Here is a 7,050-nt window from a genome sequence, read left to right as displayed (position 1 = left end):
AGGAGGAAGTTGGATCCAAAAGCCAAAAAATGTATTTTCATTAGGTATGCACAAGATAGCAAAGCATACAAATGTTACAACCCAGTGAGACAAAGCAAGTTCTCATAGTAGAGATGTGATATTTGATGAGATGGCTCCTAGTTGGTATAAGCAAAGTGAGAGTGTTACGATTGTTGACATTGATGCCAATGAAGATGTACACTTACCATCGGAGGAGTCTACAAGTATACCTGGTGGCCCACATGAGATATCTAGAAGTGACAATGTAAGTCCATGGTCTGGGAGATTGGGACATGAGGTGAGCACTGAGAGTAGTGCATTAGAAAAAGGAAAAAAAATGTTGACATCATTGGCATTGGGAATACAAGTTATGACTCATCTAGTTCAGAGAGTCTTGATGATGAGTTGGGAATCCCAGTGGTGGTACGAACTCCAGGTATGTATCGCCACATGCTAGAGCTCAAGGCGCTTGCAGTGACCCACAACTGTTGAGAAGGTCACAAAGAGTGAGATATCCAATATAGAGATTCACGCACAGTGGGCATGTTATGCATTATGCATATATGACATCTATGATTAAGCATGCAGAGCCTTCTTGTTTTGATGAGGCTATTGGAAAATAAGCATGGGAAAAAGCTATGGATAAAAAGATGGATGCTTTGGTACATAAAAATACATGGGATTTGATTGAGTTGACAGCATGATCAATACTCAGTTGGCTAGTAATATGGTTTATCATGCGAGGGGACCAAACACATAGAGGTCCATAATGATTTCATGAAGGAAAAAGTGTTGGATGGTTAGATAGATTTGACATATGTGAAGATTGAAGAGCAAGTTGCATATATCTTTACCAAACCACTTGGTAAAGAGAAGTATGCGTACTTTAGAGATAGCCTTGGAGTACATGAGATGGACATGGTGAGCTTGAGGAGGAGTGTTGAGAATGCAACCTCATCGGAATTGGTGGATAGCATTAGTGTGCTGACACCAGACTAGTAGTGTGTGTGTGGACACCAGACTAGCGGTGTGTGGATAATAATGGCAATGCCCAACTGGCCAAGTGTGTGGACATTAACATTAGGTTTATTTCAATGTGATGAAGGAAAGCTATGGAGCTTCTCTACTTGGTGTGAGATGATGAATTGAGAGCTATGTGTGTTTAGGTGTATCTCCTACATTCTCTTTTAATCTCTTTTTATTTCTTGGTTCTACAAGGTTTTCACCATGCAATTTGTGAAAGAGCCAATTTTGACTGCATATGTCCAAATTCTGGTTGGAGCAAAATTGCAACACGCATTCATAAGAATGAGTATTGCTCAGATACTATCATTCTTGCAATGCTCTAGTAAGTGTTTTATTTTACATTTGTTTGCAAAACAATCCTTATTGTACCTCCTCCTTTACACCCTACCCTAATTATTGTTTGGTCCAATGTAGCATAATGAGAAGCTGGCTGAACCATGCTGTACAGCATACAGTTCATATTATTGATCCTGCCATTTCCTTCAAGTTAAGAGATCCAAAGGAAGCTCCCATGGATATTTCCAATTGGTTCAAACACTGTGATTTTGATGTTGTCGATATTTTGCTACTTCCATACCATAACAAGTATGTGGGTGACTGCTTCTTTTGGGATTTTTCTTCAAGATTGAGAACTCTTGTAGCCTTTGATTTCTTAATGCTTTTTTCCTTATGGAGTGACCCCACTGGAGCTTTGCTTCTATTGACATCCAGCAGAAGCAATACTTTTTATTCAACTCTCTTAGAAACACACACAGAGAGCTGAAATTGTAAGTGGTTTGTGTGCTATTTTTAACTTTAAACTTCATTATTTTGATTTAATGCACACTAACTGAATTATATATATTGCAGTTGTATTAGAAGGCTTCTAGATGCATTGGATCACTGCTCTCCTAATGTCAATCTTTTGGATTCAATAGAGCCAATAGATTTAGAGGTAGAAAGTCGTTCCCTCTACTGATGTCTATTTCATGCTATGCCTTTGAACTTATTGAATAATTTTGTTTTGTTCAGATATTAACAGTTTCTAACATATCTTTCCAACTATCCAGACACCACAACAAGATGATTCAAGTAGCTGCGAGCTGGAGAGTGCTGATTAGTGCCAAATATATACTTTCAAGCTATTTTGAGATAGGACAGCCAGAGCTTGTAAGAAAAAATAATTTTCATTTAGCTTCAAAAAATTTGATATTGGTAAAAAGTGTTCTAATCATCATATCTTATTGCAGATGAGAGAAGATAGCTTTAGCTCGAACTATGTATATAGTTTCAGAGAGCTGATACAATTTGGAAGTTTTTGAAGTATGCCTCCCCCAAACCTATTGTACCAGCTACTGTCGAGTTGGGTGAGAGCTCTAAAGTCCGAGAAGGTGTCATACACCTTGATGACACAAATGATGCTGATGTGGTGCCACAGGAACAAGGACCTAGTGCTGATGAGGAGAAGCCACAAGAACAAGGACCTACTGCTACTGATGTTATTCAGGAGATGATGGAGCAGCAGCAAACAGATGCTCCAGGGGCAGTAGAGGAGACAATGGAGCAGCACCAAGAGACTGTACACGACAGGATGGAGCAGCAGAAAATAGATTCTCCAAATAAAGATGATACGGTGAGCTTGGACCATGTAGAGCAGCCTCTAGATCAGCCTGTAGATAAATAGAAAATTGTTGTCAAGAATATGTTCTACATATATAATTAAACACTTTTGTACAGAATTTTACTTTATTGAATATAATACCTTTGTTTATGGAGTCTGTGTTATCTCAATTTTTAAATTTTCAATGTCTTTGCATTTTATTGAACTCTCTCTTCTTTTGAGCACCTGCAAAAAAGCAATATGAAACAATAGGGTAAAGTAAACTAATAGCAGTGCTTAATGAGACTAGGATAAGTCAGATGGTATACCTTCTTATTGTTGTAGATAAATAAAAAGTCCTTTGAAATAGAACCTTCTATCTCAAACAGAATGTCATTGTGCAATTGAGCTAGGGAGCAACATTGTCTTAATGAGATATTGACTAGCACATTACCATTCTCAACAATATCAATATCAAGAAGTTTATTTTTTGCACCAAAAGAATCTTCATCTTGATCCATTGGGACTAGTTTTGTACCTAGCATTCGACTCCGCTTATAATAAAAAGAAAAAATAAAATTTTGTGATGCAACCATGTACTTCAGTTGCGTAAAAGGTTGGACAACCTCACAAAACATTGAACTACATGTCTTCTTATCCTAACCTTTATCCAAAAATTGTGGCATGCATGCCAGACTTGTTGCTTTAACTGTAAACATTGTTTTTGAAACCTTCACTGGAAAGGTATTAAACAAGTCTACAAAAACTGTGAGAGGCATGCATAAAGAAATTTTTATTATCCTTGTGGCAATATTGGGCCTCAGAGCTTTCTGTACTTCTTTGAAAAGCTTGGCCCTATATGCCTCTGTAACACTAAAATGTGGGACAGGTTAATCCACTGAATTCCATGCCGGAAGGTCTTGTTTTCTTAACACACCATGTGTGTTAGCGTTGTCCAGCAACTGATAAAAATGATCAGTAAAAAATATACCCGATTGAGCTAGCTGTGTTGCACATCAACCTTGGTATTGTTATTCTCCTATCGATCCATACAAAACATCTATAAATCCAAGAATACAATCGATATTTTGCCATGTCTCATACGATGAAGGGTATAAATCTGAAATAAAATAACACAAGAATGTCAATAAGCAAAGAAAGAAAGCTTCATCTTAAAAATCCATACACCTCATAAAGAACAAAACCACAATAGAAAAATATACAATTAGGCCTGTGTTGCGGAAGATCATTTGGATAGTCTCGCAAGACAAGTTCTTTATACATGTACACATGCTGAATCAAAACTTCTTTCACTGATATCTTCCCTCTGGTGATTTTAAAATCTCATACTCTTCCCTTCCATGATGCCAAGAAAATATTTTTTGTCTGGGGTCTCTTTCTTTTGCTAGGTTGCATGAGCACCCATGCTGCTTTCAAAACACTAAACCTTTCCCAAGTTCCTTCCGTTTTGACTGTACTTGAATTCTCTACCGAAGAAATAGAAGAAGCAGGTCGATGGGGTAAGGATGTGTGGTATAATTCTGCCTTCATAGCATTATCATCCACCACAGAGCGTCTTCCACAAGAACGGCCATAGTTTTTATTCACCATGGAGACCTTGTGAATCTGTAACAACAGCAAAGTAATGTAAACAAGATAACAAAGTGAAGTTTTAAGAAAGAGAAAGTGGGTAGATAGACAGTTGACAAGAAACATCTTACTCTAAGCCAAACAGGATCAAGGGAGAGCAGTTTTAGAAAAGAAGAGGCTGCTGCACAATGAGACAGTGGTGTAGAATGGTAGACCTTTCGAAGGAAAGGCAGCACAACATTTCAAAGTTCAAAGGAAGGTGGAAGCGGGAAGGCCCTTGTCAGAGAAAATGTCAGACTAGATTCTATCTTCATGTCCAAAGATCTTGTGAGAATAAAAAACCAATCTCCACATTAATGTAGCATGCTTGTACCTACATAAAGTATTGTTTCTTTTATCTATTTTCTCTTAATTTTGTGAATTTCCAACGTTACGTTGGCCCTCTGTTGATTGGTTGAGAGCTTATTTTTCCAAACCGTAAAAGGCCCCAAAATGAGCTCCCATTTTTTCTAATGGATGTCAAGGCTTTTATCATGGATGGACAAGCTCTTCACCTTGACTTAATGAGACCCACGGTAAGTCGAAACCTTAAAAGTGTTAAGAAATGTGGTGCCAAAGAGCACAAGGAAGAGGATAGCACAAGGAAGAGGTAGGGAGTGAGTTGAGTAAGCCAAGAATACATGAGCAAAGGGATTTATATCCCACATTGATGTATAGTCCCAAGGGTGTACCTCATATAAAAGGGGGCCATTTCAAGCAATAAAATCATATCACTTGCATATGTTAAGCCTCTTTATGAGTACAAGTCTTAATCTTGCAACCTAATTGTGCTTGAGTCTATTGCACATACTCATCATCATGAGTAAAATTAGATTACATCTACCTTAGATTAATCATATTAATCATATTTAATTAGTATAGGATTAGTCGTGATTAGGTAGATGTTTTGTTAGCAGAGCTTGATCCATTGTTTCAACAACATGGTATTAGGTCTAGCTCTCTGAGTATAGTTCAATTCATTATAGCATTTGATTAGGCCTAGATTTAGGAGAGAATATGAAAGAGTTTAATAGGGAGCTTCCCAAGGTTGTTAAACAACAACCCACAATAGCTAACATTGCGATAGGGAAGTAAGAGTCTAGTGAAGCAAGGGAAGAGGGCATCTCCACCCTCCAGAGAAGAAAACCTTCATTTTCAATTGTCATCTTTAAGCAAGAAGCACAAAAGAGAAAGAATAGAGAAGCTTGCAATGTAAGAAGACTAAAGAAGGCAGCATAGAGCTGTTAAGGAGCTCAAAGCAAGCAAGAGGTGATCCTATGAGTAGAAGAAACTGAGTAGAGAGTTGTAAAACAATTCCAGCATAAGCTAGGAGCAGCCACCCCACCACAAACACTACATGCAACAACTACTATTGCGTATGGCATAAGCAAGAAACAAAGCCACACCAGAGTGTTAGAAATACTATTAAAGCCGGCTCAAGCACACTGCGCAACTCCAATTGCAATAGAAGTAAGTAGTTACAGAGCAGAGAGAGAGAGAGAGAGAGAGAGAGCCGCCATCATCCGCCGCGCTGGCCAAAAATTATAGATAAGGTTTTTGAAACCTTAGCCATATAATAAGGGTTGCTCACATGCCCCACACACGCTAACACATTGTATGCCAAAAAAAACTATAGCATTGATGGAATATTCTCCAAATTGGGCATTATCAACAACTGAGTCTACATCGATGACTACGTCATCAAATATTTCTCACCAAAAATTTGTAAGCCCAGTATGAGCAAGCATCTACGAGTTTATTTGTGTGTGTAAAAATGAAGAGAAAATACCTTGTAAAAATTCCACAACCAAATGAGTATGCAAGCGCATGTGTGTATAAACAAAGAGAGTGCATTTACATCAAACCTAAACATGACTAAAGCACAAGTGCATGAGATGACCATAGTACACAGTATGGCATCCACACTAAATGCATCAAAGGCATATAAGGAAATCAAGAACCAAGCATCAAGTGGCAACAAGAAGAATGATGTCCACACAAACAAAACTATCAAAGAGCCAAGAGTCAAGCCAAAGAGCAAAGACCAGGAGCCAGAAAGCATTCAACAAAGTGAAGAAGGAAACGTCATCAACAAAAAACAACATAAAGTGGAGTCAAGCTCATAGCAACCAAGAGCCTACCATGACATCGACATCAACATCAACATCAACATTAACATCAACGTGAGAAACAAAGAAGCTACCACCACTACTCTAGCCATCTGTGTTGTAAAAGAGGGGTCACCATATGAGTAGACAACCATTTTATCATTTCATCTTGTTTGTTGTGTGTATCTACCCGACCACCTGAGAGTAGCCAGTTGAGCACCTAAGGGGGGTAATAGTTATTGTAACCCTACTTTTAGAAGAGACCTATAGACCTCAAAGATAGGTCAAGTCTCTATCTCAAGGGGGGAACCTCAATATTAGAGATGACCTCTAGGCCTCAAAGATAGGTCAAGTCACCACCATCAAGGGGGGGGGGGTGAAAATATGTTGTAAAAGTTTGCATCCGACCACTTTGAGTAGCCTAAAGATTTGGCACCAAGGAGGGGTGTTGAGAAATGTGGTGCCAAAGAGCACAAGGAAGAGGTAGGGAGTGAGTTGAGTAAGCTAGGAACACATGAGCAATGGGATTTATCCCACACTGATGTACAAGCCCACAGGTGTACCTCCTCATATAAAAGGGGACCATTTCAAGCAATGAAATCATATCACTTGCACACGTCTCAAGCCTCTTTAAGAGTACAAGTCTCAATCTTGTAACCTAATTGTGCTTAAGTCTATTACACATACTCACCCATCATGAGTAAAATT

The sequence above is a fragment of the Cibotium barometz genome, chromosome 59 (genome assembly GCF_041138505.1).
Source record: "Cibotium barometz isolate CiBa-2024 chromosome 59, ASM4113850v1, whole genome shotgun sequence".
Classification (NCBI taxonomy): Eukaryota; Viridiplantae; Streptophyta; class Polypodiopsida; order Cyatheales; family Cibotiaceae; genus Cibotium; species Cibotium barometz.
The sequence above is the reverse complement of the archived record's forward strand: the minus strand, read 5'-3'. Positions refer to the sequence as shown.